Source organism: Canis aureus, chromosome 9, assembly GCF_053574225.1.
Source record: "Canis aureus isolate CA01 chromosome 9, VMU_Caureus_v.1.0, whole genome shotgun sequence".
In the NCBI taxonomy this organism is placed as follows: domain Eukaryota; kingdom Metazoa; phylum Chordata; class Mammalia; order Carnivora; family Canidae; genus Canis; species Canis aureus.
Window position 1 is genome coordinate 25665382 of NC_135619.1, and position 21246 is coordinate 25686627.

General features: G+C 38.8%; 1 long non-coding RNA gene across 2 annotated transcripts in view; it reads right to left on the reverse strand.

The window, feature by feature from the left end:
• LOC144320512 (uncharacterized) overlaps positions 1–21235 on the reverse strand; it is a 143941-nt gene extending 122706 nt beyond the window's left edge. For both annotated transcript variants that reach the window (XR_013386148.1, XR_013386147.1), the window contains exon 1: positions 21171–21235. This is a non-coding gene — a long non-coding RNA (uncharacterized LOC144320512). The remainder of the gene's footprint in view (positions 1–21170) is intronic.
• Between the last annotated feature and the right edge of the window lie 11 nt (positions 21236–21246).

Genomic DNA, 21246 nt, shown 5'->3' on the forward strand with positions numbered 1-21246 from the left:
ATGCGACCTCAGACTCCTCCAATCCTGCTGCTTGCCATTTCAAGCAAACACTACACTTCTTTCTCCTGCTTCCAAGATTCACCTCCCAAATAAACTACCTGTATGCAAATCATAGCCTCTGGCTCTAGTTTCTGAGGAAAGCAGATGGCAAAAAGCATTTCTTTTCTTCCATCCTCACTGCCTTTGTACCACCACCACCACCACTGCATTCCCCTACCCTGATTCTACCGCCATCAATGTCCTCCACCACTTCTCCAACTCCCCTAAAAAGCCCTCCTGCCCTAAAAGCAAACTTCATAATGCCTTTCTTCCATCCTCCCAAGGCCTGTGTTCAGGCCACCTGAACTCTATAAATGAATCACTTATTTGAGGTTCTTTTTAAATAGACAACTTATACAAAGGATTTGCAGTCTGCCTACATTTTCAAGTACAGAATGTTTCACACAGGGACTGTCAGGATCTCAAAAACTGTTAGTTCTTTTTCACATCAGTCTCATAGGATTCATTAACCAAGGAATAATAAGGAGATACAGTATTACTATTAAACCTAGCTTGCAAGACTATAAGCCTAGCTTATAGTCCCAGTGTTTCTTTTCTTTTTTTTTAATAAATTTATTTTTTATTGGTGTTCAATTTACCAACATACAGAATAACACCCAGTGCTCATCCCGTCAAGTGCCCCCCTCAGTGCCCGTCACTCATTCACCCCCACCCCCCGCCCTCCTCCCCTTCCACCACCCCTAGTTCATTTCCCAGAGTTAGGAGTCTTTATGTTCTGTCTCCCTTTCTGATATTTCCCACACATTTCTTCTCCCTTCCCTTATATTCCCTTTCACTATTATTTATATTCCCCAAATGAATGAGAACATACACTGTTTGTCCTTCTCCGACTGACTTATTTCACTCAGCATAATACCCTCCAGTTCCATCCACGTTGAAGCAAATGGTGGGTATTTGTCGTTTCTAATGGCTGAGTAATATTCCATTGTATACATAAACCACATCTTCTTTATCCATTCATCTTTCGATGGACACCAAGGCTCCTTCCACAGTTTGGCTATTGTGGACATTGCTGCTAGAAACATCGGGGTGCAGGTGTCCCGGCATTTCATTGCATCTGTATCTTTGGGGTAAATCCCTAATAGTGCAATTGCTGGGTCGTAGGGCAGGTCTATTTTTAACTCTTTGAGGAACCTCCACACAGTTTTCCAGAGTGGCTGCACCAGTTCACATTCCCACCAACAGCGTAAGAGGGTTCCCTTTTCTCCGCGTCCTCTCCAACATTTGTGGTTTCCTGCCTTGTTAATTTTCCCCATTCTCACTGGTGTGAGGTGGTATCTCATTGTGGTTTTGGTCCCAGTGTTTCCCTTCTTATCTCCATACTCTGCTCCTGGATGATTCTGTTCACTCCAAGGGTAAAGGTGGAGAAAGATAGGAAAAACATACTGTACTCCTTTCCCTAAATGCCAAATATCAAATATTGATTCAAATACTGTGTCTCAGCCCAAACTTATCTATTATCTTAGAATGGAACTGGGTCTGATGCTAGGCTCTGGGTAAAGACTCTTGCTGATAACCAATTGGTTGTGTCTTACTAGCCACAGTCTCTGATGTATAAAGTACTCAAAGGAAAAACTATAGCCTATGCAAGGTACAAGTTCATCAGTGGTCACTTATAAAAGAATAGTCATTAAGTGGTGAGAAAGGGAGGGAGGAAGGAAGGGAAAGAGAGAAAGAAAAAAGAGCAGCCACTATGTAGTAGGCTGACGCCCTCAGTCCTAAGAACAAACAGCTTACCAAGACCTCTAAACACCTCTGTTGCCATGCTGTATATGCCTCTGTCATAGCTAAGATCTGAATCCTCAAGGTTATGGGAAAAAACCCATGGCACCCTTGTGGCACAGCAAAGGAACTAATTCAAACCTGATTTAAACCTGGGGCCATTAAAAAAGTTAATATGGCCCAATGTAAATTAAAATATTCAATGACTGAAATCCTTTATACATGATGACCCATTGAGAGAAGCGGTGATTATCCTCACAGCTTCTTCATTTAACAACCCAGTTTTGCCTGTATTGGTGCTTAGAAAGAATGAATGCTGCCTCATAATGGATTATCACAACATTAAATGCCATGGTCTTATCCATCAAGGCTCCATCAATTCCCCATATTATTAAAATTATTGACTTTCCAATCAAAAACTAATAAATATTTTGCTATTGCAGATTTGACTAAATGTTCTGTTTAGTGACTATTTCAACAGCCTCTCAACCATTCTTTGCCTTTACCTTCAAAAAGGAAACAATAGCCCTTTACTCAGCTGCCCATGGGGTCTCTCAATAGGCTTAATATCACACATATAATCTTTACAAGCAAGATCTTAACTACATCTGATTTTCTCTAGGATCACAGGTATGACATTACATTGATTTAAAAGTATTGACACCACATTGATTACATTGATCTCTTCTGAGGAGATTTATTGGAAGCACTCATTTGGGACAATTACACACAAAAATGCTCAGAAAAGGGAACTGAGCCATTGTCTCACACATAATGCAAAGCCCCATTGCTTCACTTAAATTCCTAATAAGTATTCCATAAACCAGACTGCTCCATCCCTGATATGGTCGAGAACCTCAGCACCCATAATAATTTTTAGTTCCTTTGGGGTTCTAGAGACAACATATTCCTCATTTACACATTTTACTTAAGCTCGTTTATACTGTTTGCAAATTAGCCCACATTTAATTGTCTCTCTCCAACAAAATGCTCTAGAATCTATCCAAATTGCAATATTATAGACATTCTAATTAGTGCCCAGAGACTCGTTCATCAATGAAGCTTTAGCATCTTCCTCTCATGCCTCTTGCAGTCTCTGGACTCACCCATAATGGTCATAAATTGTCCATGGGTTTCTTATGCAAGAAATTGCTCTCTTCTGCCCTGTGTTATACACCATCAGAGCAGCAATTGCTGGTCATATACTGTGCTCTCCTGGAAATAGAAGCTCTCACAGGCTCTGAGTCCATGACTCTCCCAGACCTCCTGGCCATTATGCCTTAGGTCATGGAGGCAGCTCCTCAGAGGCTTGGCAGAGCTACAGAGGCCTACTTGCTACAGAATGGAGCCAACCTGGAACTTTTTGCCAGATGCCATAGTGCTAGAGAAAGTAAAACCTCTCCCAGACTCCTCAGCTATCTGGAGAACTCGTTAGGGTCAACACTGAACAGCAGGTAAGTTCATATATGTTACAGTATTCCTTGGGCATACAAAAAGTGATCCCAAATGGAAGGACAGAGAAAATGAAGGAACAAAAGCAATAGAAATGGTAAATATGTGGGTGAATCTAAATGAATATTGACCATACAGAGCAAAAATAATAAAATAATATTTTATGAAGCTTCAAATATATATATAGAATTAAAATATCAATAATAATACAATAAGCCAAGAGGCAGTTAAGTGTTCCAAGGTCCTAACATCATTTGGGAGGAAAGTATAAATTAACATTAGACTTTGATATGTCAAAAATGCATGTTGTGGGGTGGCTGGGTGGCTCAGTTGGTTAAGCATCTGTCTTCAGCTAAGGTCATGATATCAGGGTCCTGGGATTAAGCCTCCCCCTCGCCCTCCCCCTCGCCTTCTTCCTCCCCCTCTCCCTCAGACAACTCAAGATGCAAAAGAAGAGAAAATTTCCTGGCCTTTTCTAAAAAGATAAGACCTGCTTGGGTGTGCTCACCACACAAAGGTAGGAAAAATAAAACTACCCCTCCTTCATCCTATATGGTTCTAATGAAACATAATACCAGGGCACTGGGGCAGCCCAGGTGGCTGAGTGGTTTAGCACCACCTTCAGCCCAGGGCCTGATCCTGGAGACCCAGGATGGAGTCCCGCCTCAGGCTCTCTGCATGGAGCCTGCTTCTCCCTCTGCCTGTGTCTCTGCCTCTCTCTCTTTCTGTGTGTGTGTGTGTGTGTGTGTCTCATGAATAAATAAATAAATAAAATATTTTTAAAAATACCAGGGCACTATCCGATCTCTGGCTAATCACATGACCATCCTCCTCTTACCGAAGCCAAGCAGGGCCAGAATCCATCCATGTGATATAAATAAGAAGATGAAACGTCCCGTCCTTTTGAATCACAAACAGTAAAAATAAGAGCTTACAGCTGTTAGAAGCAACCTTTCCCACCATGAAAGGACATGTTGGTAGAACTAGAGAGGAAGAAAGAAAAGAGAAATCTAACAGTATCATCTGAGCCCCTATGGAGCATCATAGAGCATCTTGCCAGTTCCACCCTGAAATTCCCAGTTACATAAGCCAGTAAATCCCATTTTGCTCAAGTTCGCTTTGGGTTTCTGATGTTTGCTCGTAACCAAGAGTCCTTATTTTTTTTTCAAGAGTCCTTATTAATACAGGCTTGTTTCAAGTTAACTCTTCTTACTAATTAATATGTATATTCTATCTCTGTGTGGTTCACAAACTAGGAAACAAGCAGAATTACTTTAAAAAAAATTTAAACATATATTTATAGACCCCACTCAAATCTAATGTTTCAGAATCTTTAGGAGTGGAATCCTTATATCTGTATTTTTTTTCAAGTAGATGGGAGCAAGTACAATATTTGTAACTTTTTTAATTTAAATATAGTTGATACACAATGTTACATTAGTTCCTGGTGTACAACATAGTGATTGACAAGTCTATAGTTATGTTATGCTCACAAGTGAGCTACCGTATGTCATCACACAACACTATTACGATATCATTAACTTATATTCACATGCCACACTTTTTATCCTTCTAACTTAATTCATTTCATAATTGGAAACCTGTATATACCACTCTCCTTCACCCATTTTGCCCATGCCACCCACCCCACTCCCCTCTGGCAACCATCAGTTTATTCTCTGTATTTATGAGTGTTTCTGCTTTTCATTTGTTTGTTTTGTTTTTTGGATTCCACATATGAGTGAAATCATATGGTATTTGTTTTTCTCTGACTTATTTCACTTAGCATAATGCTAAGTCCATCCATGCTTTTGCAAATGACAAGATATCATTCTTTTTTACAGCTGAGTAATATATATCTATCTATATATTTTTTTTAATTCCACAAATGATTCTGAAACCTAGCCAGTATAGGTAGCCATAAATCTATCGACAAAAGGACAAATTCTAAATTCTAAACTGCCTTTCTTCTATTCAAACTGCAGCATGGGTGGCTCTCAGCGGTTTAGCATCTGCCTTCAGCTTAGGGAATGATCCCCGAGTTCCGGGATCACGTCCCACATTGGGCTCTCTGCATGGAGCCTGCTTCTCCCTCTGCCTATGTCTCTGCCTCTCTGTGTGTCTCTCATGAATAAATAAATAAAATCTTTAAAAACAAAAAAACAAATTTCAGCATGGACTTTCAGTCTAGAATCCTGCAAAGAGGGCAGCCGGGTTGGCTTGGAGGTTTAGCGTCGCTTTCAGCCCAAGGCGTGATCCCGGGGTGTGATCCTGGAGACCAGGGATTGAGTCCCATGTTGGGCTCGCTGTGTGGAGCCTTCTTCTCCCTCTGCCTGTGTCTCTGCCTCTCTCCCTGTGGGTGTCTCTCATGAATAAATAAATAAAATCTTTAAAAAAATAAAATAGAATCCGGAAAAGAAACCAGGTTTCCCTGGAGTGTCCACCACTGAATTCTCTTATTCCCCATAGAAAAATCAGCGAAATATTTTAAAATAGATTTATTGATTTTTCTTAATTATACCGATAGAACCATCAGTGAGAGGAGTACTATAATCACAAATGTGGCAGAAAAATCATATATATATATATGCCTATATAGGTATATATTAGACATATATATGTTTATGTTTAATACTCCTCCAGTGACTTATCATAAAACTAGCATAAGAACTACAGTGGGCAGTAATGGCTTTCTAATGCAAATTTCTGTATTAAGTGGCACAAAACAGAGCTAAGCCATGTTTCTATATCTTTTCACATCTCCATCCTTTCTCATCTGTACCTGGAAAGAAAACATCTTTTTAAAATAATGGCATCGAGGCCTAGTTTCAAGTGTATGATATAGGAAACCTCTGTCCAGGTGAATCTTGGACAATTCTGTGAGTCAGGAGTCAGCCGAGTGAGACTGGCAGAGTACTTTTCAGCCATTTGCAATGACACAGTGTTTCCTGTAAATGTGAATATACTCATTTGGAAACTGGCACTATGACAGCATGGTAAGCAAAGTGTAGGCCAAACTGTTTTCAGAGGATAATTTATATGTTTGCATCAAGGGAAGAGAACAAAAGCAAGAGTTGTTCTACAGTCTTTATATCCTGAACAGTTAGTTTGCATGTTTTCTGTCTTGTATTATCACCTCCTAGACGAAGATCCCCCCTCAGGGTTCCTAATAAAAAGAAAAACTGTGATCAAATGTGTGGTGACCATCTTGGGTATAAAATCAAAAGACAGGGCAGCCCCGGTGGCTCAGCGGTTTAGCGCCTGCCTTCAGCCCAGGGCGTGATCCTGGAGAACTGGGATCAAGTCCTGCATTGGGCTCCCTGCATGGAGCCTGCTTCTCCCTCTGCCTGTGTCTCTGCCTCTCTCTCTCTCTCTCTCTCTCTCTCTCTCTCTGTCTCTCATGAAAAAATAAATAAAATCTTTTTTAAAAAGTCAAAAGACAGATCACTATGGAGGGACCAAGCAAAAATCAGATAATTTCCAGAGCTTGACCAGGATTTTATCTCTTTCAGTCCACCTCTTCTAGGACTGAAGATTGATGTAGAGGTATTTCCAGTTCTTCTTACACTCTTGAAAACTTAACTTGAGGGATCTAATCAGCAGGGAAGTGAGGAGGGGATAAGAAATCAGAGGGGATAAGAATCAGGAGATAATATCTGACTATTAATGTTACCTTTTTCCAGCTTTATGAAGTATACTTGACAAAGTTGCTGGAAGTTGTGAGACATAGTACCAGAAAGAAGAGAGGTGTGCTCAGAGAAAAAGATCCAGAAATGTGCATGAATCTTTGACCAAATAATTTGTGTGTGCACGTGGAGAATATACAAAGCTGCACAAAGAACTACCATTGGAAAAAGAATAATTACCAGGTAGCTGTGAGCTGAACAATTACTGGAGTTCATCCAAGTCTGGGAACCATTCTAGTTCTGATCTCCAGAGTAGCCAGACCTTACTGAAAATTCTACAGCATTCAAGGAAGCCCTCAGAAAGACTACACTTTAGGAGTAGGGCTAATCTAGTCCTAAAAGACTTTATATTGCCTTAATAATACTTAAAAACAAGCTTTATACTAACCATGAGTGCATGGAAACTGAAATTTAAAATACTACAATTTACAATTGCTTCAAAGAAAATCAACTACTTAAGTATAAATCTAACAAAATATGTACTGAATCAGTATACTGAAAATTACAAAATGCTGAAAAAGAATCAAAGAAGACCTAACCAAATAGGAGCCATACAATGTTCATGAACTAGAAGACTAAATATTGTAAACATGTCAATTCTTCCCACCTTGATAGGTTTAATGTGATTCCTACCAAAATCCCAACAAATGTTCCTTGTAGCAAAATACAGAAAGTCACAGGACCTAAAATTGCTTTAAAAATATTTTTGAGGGATCCCTAGGTGGCGCAGTGGTTTAGCACCTGCCTTTGGCCCAGGGCGCGATCCTGGAGACCCGGGATCGAATCCCACGTCAGGCTCCCGGTGCATGGAGCCTGCTTCTCCCTCTGCCTGTGTCTCTGCCTCTCTCTCTCTCACTGTGTGCCTATCATAAATAAATTTAAAAAATTAAAAAATATATTTTTGAAAAAGAAAAAGAAAGTAGGATGAATCATTCTGCCCAATGTTGAGTACTCAACTCCACTCCCAGTTTCTGTGGTTTGCTGAGGGTGTGTGTGGGGTGCTCATATGGCAGTATATAGTCATACTCATGGCTATTTATTATAGCATAAGGATATAAAGCAAAGTCAGCAAAAGAAAAAGGTACATGGGGCAAAATTTGGGAGGAAATTAAGCACAAGATTCCAAGAGTGCTCATCTATTAGAGTTATAGGACTTGTCTAATTCCTCTGGTAAAGAGTTGTGATGACACATGTGAAATGTTGTCTGCCAGAGAATCTCCTTAGAGATACAGTGCCCACAGTTTTTATTGGGTACTGGTCACATAGGCATACTCTGCCTAGCACACATTAAAATTTCAGAGTCCCAGAAGGAAAGCAAATGTTCAGGATAAATCATCACTGTTTGAAGTTCAGGCACAGTGAGCTACTCTTATCAGTTAGGGTGATGAGAGTTGTCCTGAAATCCTAATTCTCAGGTGCTAGCCAAGGGTCAAACATTGAAGCAGCCCATTCTAAGGAAGGTAGTAACAGGAGTGTTATATTAATTCTTTATTGCCTACCATACAGCTATATCACTATATAGCTACACTAAAAACGACTATGATACTGGTAGAGGGATAGGCACACAAATCAATGGAACAGAATAAAGAACTCAGCAATGGACCCACAAAGGAAATGCTCAAATGATTTTTGACAAAGGTACAAGAGCAATTGTGGAGGAATGATAACCTTTTATTCAACAAACAGTGCCAGAAAACTGCATACATACACACAAAAAGATGAGCCTTAACTTAACCCTCACATCTAATACAAAAACTAACTTAAAATGAATCTTAAATGTAAAACATAAATTTATTTTTAAAAATTTTTAAATAGAAAAAAAATCATTGGGATGTAAGGCTATTCAAAGAGTTCTTAGACTTGATACCAAAAGCAAAATTCATTTAAAAAATGATAAATTAAGGCACTTCAAAATTAAAAACTTTTACACTGTGGCTCAGTTGGCTAAGCATTCAACTCATGATTTTGGCTCAGGTCATATCTCAGGGATTGAGATATGAGCCCCACATCAGACTCTGCACTAGGCCCATGGAGCATGGAGTTTGCTTAAGATTCTCTCCATTTGCCTCAGCTCATCTCTCTCTCTCTCTCTCAAAAAAAAAATAAAAATAAAAATGAATAAAGAGTCAGATTAAAAAAAATAGAAAATAGTTTCAAACCACAAATCCAACAAAATTTATACCTAGAATATGCAAAGAACTCTTAAAAACAGTAACTAATCTTATTAGAAAATTGGAACAGATGTGAATAGACATTTTACTAAAGAGAATATACAGATAGCAAATAAGCACATGAAAAGATGTTTAATATCACACGGCATTCTGCAAATCCAAGTAAAAACCACAATGAGATGGTGTATAATACCATCAGCATTCTGATAGGTGTACACCTATCAGAATGGCTGAAATAAAAATAATAATAACACAGACAAGTGTATCTAAAACTGGTAAAATCTAAATGAAGTTACTGAGTTATATCAATGTAAATTTACTGGTTGTAGTATTATACCATAGTAATGCAAGATGCTACCTTTGGGGGAAATGGGGTAAAGGGTACAAAGGATCTCTCTGTATTATTTCTTTTAAGTGCATGTGAATGTAGAATTATCTCAAAACTGAACTTAACAAAGCTTCAAAAGAATCAAACTGATATGTAAATAAATTAACTGCCTGCCATAATAAAATACTCCATTAACCACAAGATCTAAACTCACAATAGCATAGCATCCATTACCTAGAGCATGCATTAAAGGTGCTTAGGGGCACCTGAGTGGCTCAGTCCGTTGATCTTCTGGTTCTTGGTTTTGGCTCAGGTCATGATCTCGTGGTCCTGGGATCAAGCCCTGCATTGGCTCTGCAATCAGTGTGGAGTCCGCTTGAGATTCTCTCTCCCTCTGTCCCTCTACACACTCATGCACTCACACATGCTCTCTCTCTCTCCCTCTAAAAAATAAAATCTTTTTAAAAACTACTAGGCATGTAGAGAAGAAAATATAAACTATAACAAAGAAAACTTAATATAAACTGACATAGAAGTGACTGAGATGATGAAATTAGCATAGGATTCTATAACTATTATAAATATGGTCAGGCAGCCCCGGTTGAGCAGCTGTTTAGCACCGCCTGCAGCCCAGGGTGTGATCCTGGAGACCCTGGATCGAGTCCCACATCAGGCTCCCTGCATGGAGCCTGCTTCTCCCTCTGCCTGTGTCTCTGCCTCTCTCTCTCTCTCTCTGCATCTCTATGAATAAATAAATTTAAAAAATCTTAAAAATAAATAAATAAATAAATAAATAAATAAATAAAGTCAAAGATTTAAGGAAAACATTTGTGTAATTAAGGAAAAATAAGAAATCTCAAAATAGAAAATACCTAAGTATAAAAAGAAAGCAAAAGATATTTTACAACTAGAAAAAGACATTATGTGACAAGAAAATTTTATTGAATGGACCTCATAGCAGATTAGACTCTGATGAAGACAAGTAAACTTGAAGACATGCAACAGAAATTATCCTAAGTAAACAGAGAAAGGACAAACAGTTGAAAAACATTAACAAATACTCAACGGACTATGAGATAATATTAAGTGGCTAACATAATTGTAATTGGGGAGGAGAGAGACATTGGCACAGAAAAATACATTTTTCAAGATAATGGGAGTTTCCTTTTTCAAATTTGATGAAAAACATAAGCCCATAGATCCAAGCTCAATGAAGCAAAACAGGATTGGGGAGGGGAAGCATACTGTAATCACATTTTTGAAAATAAAAGGTAATGAGAAAATCTTCAGTGATTTGTGCAAGACATAGTTGGGTGAACCTTTTCCTTGTGGCATCAAATTCTCTTGATATATTCATTTACATATCTTGCTTTATCTACATGGTTCTTCTCACAAATCTACCACATTGGCAGAGATGTCTAGAAGGTGAGGGTTGGCAGGAACTGTAGACCAATGAGACTATATGCAGTCCCACCAACATGGGGCCTCAGGGTACTCATACTTCTTACCTACTGCCTTTAAGAGCAAGAGTTCTAGCAAATGAGACAGAATCTACATGGTCTTTTATGACCTAGACCCAGAAGTCACAAAGCATAACCTCTGACATATACTATAGTTGAAGCAATCACAAGCTTATGCATTTCAAAGGGAAAGAACATAGTTTCCAAATAGGAGGAAAGCTGCTTTTTCGCAATGGGTTTGCCACCAGAACACAGGTGTCATGAAAACCACTGCTAAACCTAAACCAAAATGGGATAAGAAAAGACTCGTATCAACATCATCATCATTGGACACGTAGATTCGGGCAAGTCTACCACTACTGGCCATCTGATCTACAAATGTGGTGGGATCAAAAGAACTATTGAAAAATTTGAGAAGGAGGCTTCTGAGATGGGAAAAGGCTCCTTCAAGTATGCCTGGGTCTTGGATAAACTGTAAGCTGAAGGTGAACATGGTATCATCATTGGTATCTCCCTGTGGAAATTCAAGACCAGCAAGTATTATGTGACCATCATTGATGCCCCAGGACACAGAGACTTTATCAAAAACATGATTACAGGCACATCTCAGGCTGACTGTGCTGTCCTGATTGTAGCTGCTGGTGTTGGTGAATTTGAAGCAGGTATCTCCAAGAATGGGCAGACCCGTGAGCATGCCCTTCTGGCTTACACACTGGGTGTAAAACAACTAATTGTTGGTGTTAACAAAATGGATTCCACTGAGCCACCCTACAGCCAGAAGAGATATGAGGAAATCGTTAAGGAAGTCAGCACCTGCATTAAGAAAATTGGCTACAATCCAGACACAGTAGCATTTGCGCCAATTTCTGGTTGGAATGGTAACACCATGCTGGAGCCAAGTGCTAACATGCCTTGGTTCAAGGGGTGGAAAGTCACCCGTAAAGATGGGAATGCCAGTGGAACCACACTGCTTGAAGCTCTGGAATGCATTCTGCCACCAACTTGCCCCAACTGATAAGCCCTTGTGTCTGCCTCTCCAGGACGTCTACAAAATTGGTGGTATTGCTACTGACCCAGTGGGCCTAGTGGAGACTGGTGTTCTTAAGCCTGGCATGGTGGTCACCTTTGCTGTGGTCAATGTTACAACTGAAGTTAAGTCTGCTGAAATGCCCCATGAAGCTTTGAGTGAAGCTCTTCCAGGGGACAATGTGGGCTTTGATGTCAAGAATTTATCTATCAACGATGTTCATCATGGCAATGTGGCTGGTGACAGCAAAAATCACCCACTAATGGAAGCAGCTGGCTTCATGGCTCATCTAGGCCAAATCAGTGCTGGATATGCATCTGTGCTAGATTGTCACACAGCTCACAAAATTGCTTGCAAGTTTGCTGAGTTGAAGAAGATAGATCGTTATTCTGGAAAAAAGCTGGAAGATGGTCCCAAGTTCTTGAAATCTGGGGATGCTGCCAGATTTCAAGATTGTTGATATGGTTCCTGGCAAACCTATGTGTGTTGAGAGTCTCTCTGACTATCCTCCCCTGAGCCATTTTGCTGTTCGTGACATGAGATAGATGGTTGCTGTGGGTGTCATCAAAGCAATGGACAAGAAGGAAGGGGAGCTGACAAAGTCACCAAGTCTGCCCAGAAAGCTCAGAAGGCTAAATGAATATTATCCCCAATACCTGCCACCCCAGTCTTCATCAGTGGTGGAAGAACAGTCTCAGAACTGTTTGTGTCAATTGGCCATTTAAGTTTAATAGTAAAAGACTGGTTAATGATAACAATGCATCATAAAACCTTCAGAAAGAAAGGAGAATGTTTTGTGGACCATTTGTGTTTGTGTGTGGCAGTTTTAAGTTATTATTTTTTAAAACCAGTACTTTTTAATGGAAACAACTTGACCAAAAATCTGTCACAGAATTTTGAGACCCATTAAAACAAAACTTTAATGAGAAAAAAAATAGGAATACCAAAATATTTGTAGAAATTATTTTAAATAGCAGAATCTACCCTCTAGCCAAAAATGTTTATATACCTCCAACATGTAATATATATTTGCCCCTTCTCTAGATGCCATACAAGTCTCATTCCATCATGACATCAAGCTCAGGTTCAAAGTCCATTATCTTATTATATAAATCAAGTCCAGGTATGGATGAGGCTCCATGTAGTTTCCTGGGATCAGACCTTGATCTGGAAATCTGCAAACTAAAGAGACAAGTTATCTGCCCCTACACATACCCCAGAGAGGGTGATGTGACAGACATAGAACTACTGCAATAAATAGATAATCATTTAATAAAGGAATAAATAATAATAATAATAATAATAATAATAATAATAATAATAATTAGTAAAGGAATAAAATAGTCACCAATCCATTGAAATTATAAAATCCAGCTGAGTGTATGTTACCAGTCATGATTAGGACCTAATCCTGCTCCCTAGGAATGATTCTCCATAATTTTTGGTTCTTACCCCTGAGATCTAATTTTTGCCCTCTAAGTCATCCTTCCTTTTCCATAGAACTAACCCATTTCTGTCGCTGAGTAGCCTACTGAGCCTACTTCCTGTCCACAGAAGTTTAAGGATCCAAAAGTCTCTCTTCATTTTGTACAGTCTGTTTGGGTATTTTTTTTTTCAGTATAAGCTGATATTATTACTATAAAAATTTCGTGGATTTTTTGAATATCAATTTATAATCTATTCCATTAGATAAAAAGCCACATCCACAAATATCTTCTAGATAAGATCTTTTCTGCCTTGGGCTCTCTGTGAAGCTACTGTGGGACAATACCCTTAAGATTCTTAGAAGGCTTACTGTAGTACAGACAACCCCTTAAGAACCGTACAAGTCTTTTTACCTCTTTCTGAACTCATAACAAAAAGTTTCACAATAATACTCTTGGCTTCATTTTTACCTTGAGTCCATGATTTTCTAACAGAGCCTTGAATTTGATCTTTGTTCTGTGGCTCTTTGAGTTTCTTCTGCTGAGAGAAACTAAGGATAAGAAATAGTTTCATTTTCAGATCTTGTTCCTATAGTTCCTCTAAATTATGTTTGGAAGGTGAACAATTCTTTCTTTAGTACAGTTCTGTCTATCCATACCTTATGATACATAATTCTAAAACAAATAAATGAAATATAGTTTACACTTTCAGCATTCTGCCTGAAAATCTTCTAAGCCAGATCCATCAGTTCATTAAATATATTTTATGATTGTCCATGTTATACATTTGCTAAACCACCTGCCATAACAGAACAAGATCCTCCTTTCCTCCAGCTTCCAATAACATTTTTCTTATTTCTTATTTTCTTTCTTTTAAGATTTTATTTATTTATTCATGAGAGACAGAGAGAGAGAGAGAGAGAGGCACAGACACAGGCAGAGGGAGAAGCAGGCTCCATTCCATGCAGGGAGCCCAACATGGGACTCAATCCCTGGTCTCCAGGACCACACCCTGGACTGAAGGTGGCACTAAACCGCTGAGCCACCTGGGCTGCCCTTATTTTCTAAGTTCTCATTGACACCCTCCTCAATGCCTGTCAGGATCCCACTAACAGTCTTCTCAAAATCTTGTCAACTTCTGCCTCACAAGTGTCCCAAAGCCAGTGCCATGTTTTAGGTTTTTGTTACAACAGCACCCCAAATTTTGTTCCACTTATCTCATACTATATAACTATTCAAAAATAATTGCTTAAAACAATGATTTTATTATATCCCATGATTAAGAGAATCAGGAATTTGGGCAAGTTTCAGCTAGGTGATCTTTATATTCCTTGTGGCATCAAAGGAAGTCACTCAGGGGTATTCACCAGGTGAGTGAGAAGTTTAGAGGATTCAAGACAGCTTCACTCACATATCTGGCACCCTGGCAGGGATGACTATACCACTGGGCTCAGCTTGTTCTGTTGACCAGAATATGGTCTCTCCAGAATGACAGTCTTCTCACATGGTAGCTCAAGGCTCTAAAAGCAAGCGTTCAAGTGAATAAAGCAGGAACTTCACAGTCTTTTATGACCTAGCCTCAGATGTCATAGTGTTTCATTTTGCTGTTCTGTACATGTCAAAGAAATCAGTAATCTACCCAGATTCAAGAGGAGGGGATAAAGACTCAGTATCTTAGTGGAAAAGGTGTCAAAGAATGTGCAGCCATTTTTTAAAACTAACCTAGCAGATACGTAATACAGAAAATATTATATGAAGTTCTTCAGTATGCAGTGAATCAACCAGATGGAAACTTAGAGCTACAGAAAAGAATGAAAAGCACTGGAAATTGCAAACCTGTAGGTAAATAAAAAGAGGTGGTTTTCCTTATTTCTTAAGTTTCTGTGTAGCAGTAAAAACATATGACAACCACAACACAAAAGACAGGAGTAAAATGGATCTGACCTTATGCAATTGCAGAATCAACCCATTTTATCAACCAACATGAAAATTATCAATACTGTCAACCAATGAAGCCAGGGAGATAGAAAAGGTACCACTCTCAAAGAATAAAATAGTAAAAGCATTGACAACATGTCACAATATCAGAGAGGGGAGAAAAATGGTATCCGGGTGTTTATTCCACTAGGTCTCTCCTTTGAGGGGTCAGCATGAGCTGGCTACGTAAGATGACTTCTGCAGATGGGTTCTCTGTCTCCAAGTTCAAATATCAAATTTTTCCTCTCTCTTGCCTTTTCAGGAACTTTTACTATCCCAGGATACTCACTTCATTATTCCTCTGGACCTATTTTAACATCTACCAACAAAGTTTATACATTCAAAGCAAAAGTTCAACTTTTGGAAAAAATGATTTTAAAAATAGTTTACTACTACTACTAACTAGAATCCCATATAATGCTTATTAAGATGAGTAAATCAACATCTGTGTATGTTTAGGGAAAAACATCGTTATTACTTTGAGGTCCTTGATATGAAAAATTTGAATGGGTTGTAAATCCATTGTCATTACCATAAGGAATTTCATTCAACCTTACACCTGTCAGTGAAAGAATGATTAGACTACAATCTTAAAAGATCAAGATATCTGAATTCTGACTGATGACAAATAAAAGATGTTTTGTCAATTGAAAAAAAATCATCTCTTTTTGTCATTACCTACTTATGTGGACAAAAACTGGGTAGACTTCTGAGGTTAGGTCATAAAAAAAAAAAGGTCACATAGGGTCTGCCTTGTTGACTGAAAACACTTGTTCTTACAATACTGCTCAACGGAGCCAGCTGAGACCAGCCTTCTGTCGATGTAACCATCAAGAATCTGAGAATATAATTATTAATAGGTCTTGAAAGGGGACTGTGTATAGTCATTTCAAGCACAAACCATAGCATTAATAAATCAGGATCATGATTACTCACTGCAGGTGGCAGAGTTTGGAAAACTGGTTAGCAGTATCAATTAAAATTGATTGAATATATGCATACCATAAAACCAATCATTTCAACTCCCATGTGTATTTTCAACAGGAATGTACATGTATATTACATATACAAGTACCAAAAAATATGTACTAGAATTTTAAATCAGAACTCAGATTACACAAAACTGGAAACTACCCAAATATTTGATAATAAATTGGATACATACACATACATAAATTATACATACACACGCATAAATAGCACATACTTAAATTATTTGCTATTTACAAAATAGAATACTAAGCAGAGATCTACACAGAACCACATGAATGAACCTCACAATGCTGACAGAATCTAGACACAAAAGAGTACATATTGTATGGTTCTATTTATATAAATTACAAAAACAGGCAACACTAATCTATGCTATTAGTAGTCAGGATAGTGGTTACCTTTGGGGCAGCAGGTAATGACAGGAATGCAACATTGGAGCACCGGAATTGTTCTGCTTCGCTTTTTTTTTTTTTTTTTTTTTTTTTTTTATGATAGTCACAGAGAGAGAGAGAGGCAGAGACACAGGCAGAGGGAGAAGCAGGCTCCATGCACCGGGAGTCCTATGTGGGATTCGATCCCGGATCTCCGGGATCGCGTCCTGGGCCAAAGGCAGGCGCCAAACCACTGCGCCACCCAGGGATCCCTAGTCTGCTTCTTGATCAGGGAGCTAGCTGGTTAGGTAAGTAAAGTAGTTTAAAAACATATCCACAGATCCTTTGACACCCTTTCCATTAGAAGGTAGAGCTCAATTCCTCCACTTCAATATGAGCTGCTTTTTATAACTCCCCTCCAGCAAACTGGCTACTGTGGAATACTCTGGAACTGACACTGCATGATTTCCAATGAAGGGTTACAAAAGGCACTAGAGCTTCCACCTGGCCCTCTTTCTTGGGATGCTCACCCTGGGTACCTAGTCACCATGCTATGAAAAAATCAAGGAATTCCATGGAAAGGCCCTGTGGAGGTGTTCTGGTCACCCAGCTAAAATCACAGCCAACAGATAATATCAACAGCCAAACATGTAACTGATGCAAGGCGCCTTCAATTGATTCCAGCAGCAAGCCTTTAAGTTAACCTACCACGCCTTGCTCAAATTGCTAATTCAAAGGCAAAATAAATGTTGTATAAGCCACTAAGTTTAAGGGTAATTTGTTATGCGAGTACATATAACTGGAACACACAATAGGTGTGCTCACTTTATAAAAATTCTTCAAGGGCTGCCTAGGTGGCTCAGTCAGTTAACCATCTGCCTTTGGCTCAGATCATGATCCCAGGGCTTTCAGAATAAGCCCCACATCAAGACTCCTTGCTCAGCAAGGAGCCTGCCTCTGTCTCTCCCCGTTTGTGCTCTCTTGCGTGCTCTTTCTGTCAAATAAATAAATAAAATCTTAGAAAAAAATAAAATAAATTTAAAAATAAAATAAAAATTCTTTAAGCTACATAATTATGATATATGCACTTTTCCTAACATATTATCATAATTAAGTTTGGATAAAGGCTTGAAATAAAAATTGTATCATGGAAACAAGTTCAAATTTCTCATAAAATTTTTAAATATATTTTATTGAGAAGTTTTATATAAATTCAATATTTCATATCTCCCTAATACTTGCCTTTTTCTTACATTATATAAAGAAAATGTGATGGATTTTTTCACCATGCCCAATTTAGACACCTCCTAATCTCCACCAGTTTACCCTCCTACACTGCCCAAGCTGATCATTTATCATGTAGGGGTGTAAAAAATGTTGGGAAGCACTGCTACAGAAGATATCTGCCCACCACCATTCCCTCTTCTTTTGTTAATAGGATCTTACTGTCCTTAGTGGAAGTATCTGCCTTCCGGTCAATCAGGTCAGCTGAGATCCAATTGCTCAACTTTTCCTTTAATTCTTCACATCCTTCTAATAAATTTCTATTTTATTTAAGTTAGGAATATTTGATCTCTAGTTTCTGCAACCAAAGAACACTTACTGATACATATCTCCAGCGTTAGCACACAGTTTGACATATAGTGGTGATGAATAAATATGAAATGTTTAAAAAGGATATTGAACAAATAACTTTTGACAAAAGCAGAGAAACAGAATAGTGGAAAAAGAATAGCCTTTTAAGAAATATTGCTGGAACAACTGGATATCCATATGTAACAAATATGAACTGGAATCCATGTCTTAAACCATTAAAAAAAGTAACTCAAAATGCATCATAAACCTAAATATACAGCCTAAACTATAAAACTTCTAGAAGAAAACATAGTAAAAGGTCTTTGTGAACTTAGAGTTGGCAAAAATTTTTTAGAAATGACACTAAAAGCACAATCCATAAAAGAACAGATTGGACTTTATTAAAATTTAAAACTTCTGTTCTTCAAAATTCTTGTTGAAAACAAAAAGACCAGCCACATACTGTAATAAAATCTTTGCAAAGCATATATCTAGTAAAGAATATATTAGATATATTCCAGAACATATAAAGAACGCTCAAGACAAAAACAACCACCCAATTTTTTTAAATGGAACAAAGATCTAAACAGGTGCTTCACCAAAAGATATACAGATAGTGAATAAGCACATAAAAAGATATTTAATATCATTAGTCATTAGGAAAACTCCTTTAAAACCACAAGATACCACTGCACACCTATTAGCATGGCTAAAGTTAAAAATGATCGTACCAAATATTGGTGAGGATGTGCGGGAAATGGAACTCTGAATACAGTCTTGATGGGAATGTAAAGTAGTTCAACCACTCTGGAAAACCATTTAGCAATTTTAAAAAATATATATATCTACCATAAGACCCAACCATTCCACTTCTAGATTTTTACCCAAGAAAAAAGGAAATGTATGTCCACACAAAGACTTGTACACAAATGTTCATAGCAGCTTTATCGGTAATAGCCCCAAACTAGACACAACCCAAATGTCTACCAACAGATGAGTGGGTAAGTTGCAGTACAACCATATAATGGAATACACTCAGCAATAAAAAGGAATGAACTATTGGTACACAGAACAATATGGACAAATGTTGAGATAGTGATACTGAGCAAAAGAGACTAGACCCCCCCCCAAAAAAAACCCGTCTGATTCTACTTACATAAATCTTTAGAAAATGCAAATGAGTGTATAATGACAGAAATTAGATCAGTGGTTGCTTAGGTGTGGGAGGTAAGGAGGAATGCAAGCAAGAAACTACAATGGGGCATAAGGAAACTTGAGGATGATAGATCTATTCACTTGACTTATATATAAGGGATATATACCTCAAAACTTCACAATTACATACTTTAGATATGCTCCACATATTACATGTCAATTATACCTTAATTAAGCGGTCTTTAAAAAAAAAAAAGCCCTGGGCAGCCCGGGTGGCTCAGTGCCTTAGCGCCGCCTTCAGCCCAGGGCGCGATCCTGGAGACTCAAGATCGAGTCCCACGTCGGGCTCCCTGCATGGAGCCTGCTTCTCCCTCTGCCTGTTGTCTCTGCCTCTCTCTGTGTGTGTGTATCTCTCATGAATAAATAAAATCTTAAAAAAAAAAAAAAGCCCTGCAACTCAGCTTGTCAGATTTTAAGAGGAGCGCAGGGGAAGCAGAATGGAAATCTCGGTTAAAGGCTTCAGTGAGGTTTGTGAATTACCCAAGTATGCAAAGAATCCATGCTTCCCTCGCCTAGCTAAGCTTCAGCATGAGTCACGTTTCTGCTATTCTCCAGAAATGGTGACAACCACCACTATTGGGTTTTGTTTTCAGGAAGAGAATAACCCAATCTGTATAAAATAATTTCTACGTCTTGTGAAAGATTATCAATTGAGCATATAATCCACATTTTAAAACATTTTTCAAGGGTGTTCTACTTGCAGAATAGTTCTAATGTTGAGACTAAAGTTTTTGCATGTAAATTCCAATACAGACACACTAGTCCAATACAGACACACTAGTCGTTTAATCACACAGAACCTCAGTTTCTTCATCTGTGAAATGCCGTAAGAAAGAAGAAAAACAGAGAAACTAAAAACAACAGACTGTGCCAGAATTATTAATTCTTCCCTTTTGGGCAGAGCCTCTTTCCTCCTCCTCTGAGCGATGTCCATTTCTTCCTATCACCACCTGCAGTAATAATCTTGAGAAAGCCAAACTGGTACCCTCCACTCCTCTGTCACTAGACTCTTTGAGAGAGGTCCACAAGGAAGGTCCTTGTCAGCGCCCTGACCGACCATCACACTAGTCAAGAGGCCCACCAGACTCCGCGGTGACCGAGGAGCCCAGTGATGTGTTGGGCGGGCCTTGAGCTCTCCGTATTGCATGTTCTGGGGGTTGGGTTTCACTTTCCAGACAACCATTATTCGTTGAACAGTTGGATGGGTAATATCTCAACAGTATCTGCATTTGTAATGGGGGGTAAGGTAGTTTTCCAGGGTGGCCTGGGTTCTCCAGGAGCTAAGCCATATAAGCTCCGACCCTTTAAGCGAGGATACAAGAACTAGGGCTTACTGAATGGAACAGTGGTTGAGCCCACGGACTCCAGCACTAAGCAGCTCTGGCTTCAATTCCCAGCCATCACCTAATGTGTGGTACTTGAGCATTTCCGACACTCAAGTGTTTTCGTCTCCACAGTGGGGCTAAAGCAACCTGATGTCTCTCCACGTTATTAACTTCCTGTAAATTACAGCACCCTCGCCAAATTATGAACACTAAAGAGAGGCATTAACCCACTAACTGATTCACCTCTTCTTAACTACATACTTACATCAAAAGCTTGCATAGTTAAAATTTGCTGGGAAAACGAAGCTTTCCCTTCTGAGTTAAGCCCATAAGAAGACAAGACCTAGAAGCAAACGAAAACCAAGGTCCTCAAAGGATACAAACCTCCAAACAGCCAAGCAGGTTTGCCAACAGAGCTCCGCCTCCACGTAAGCCCGGCCCACTTCCGGCTGCCCCACCC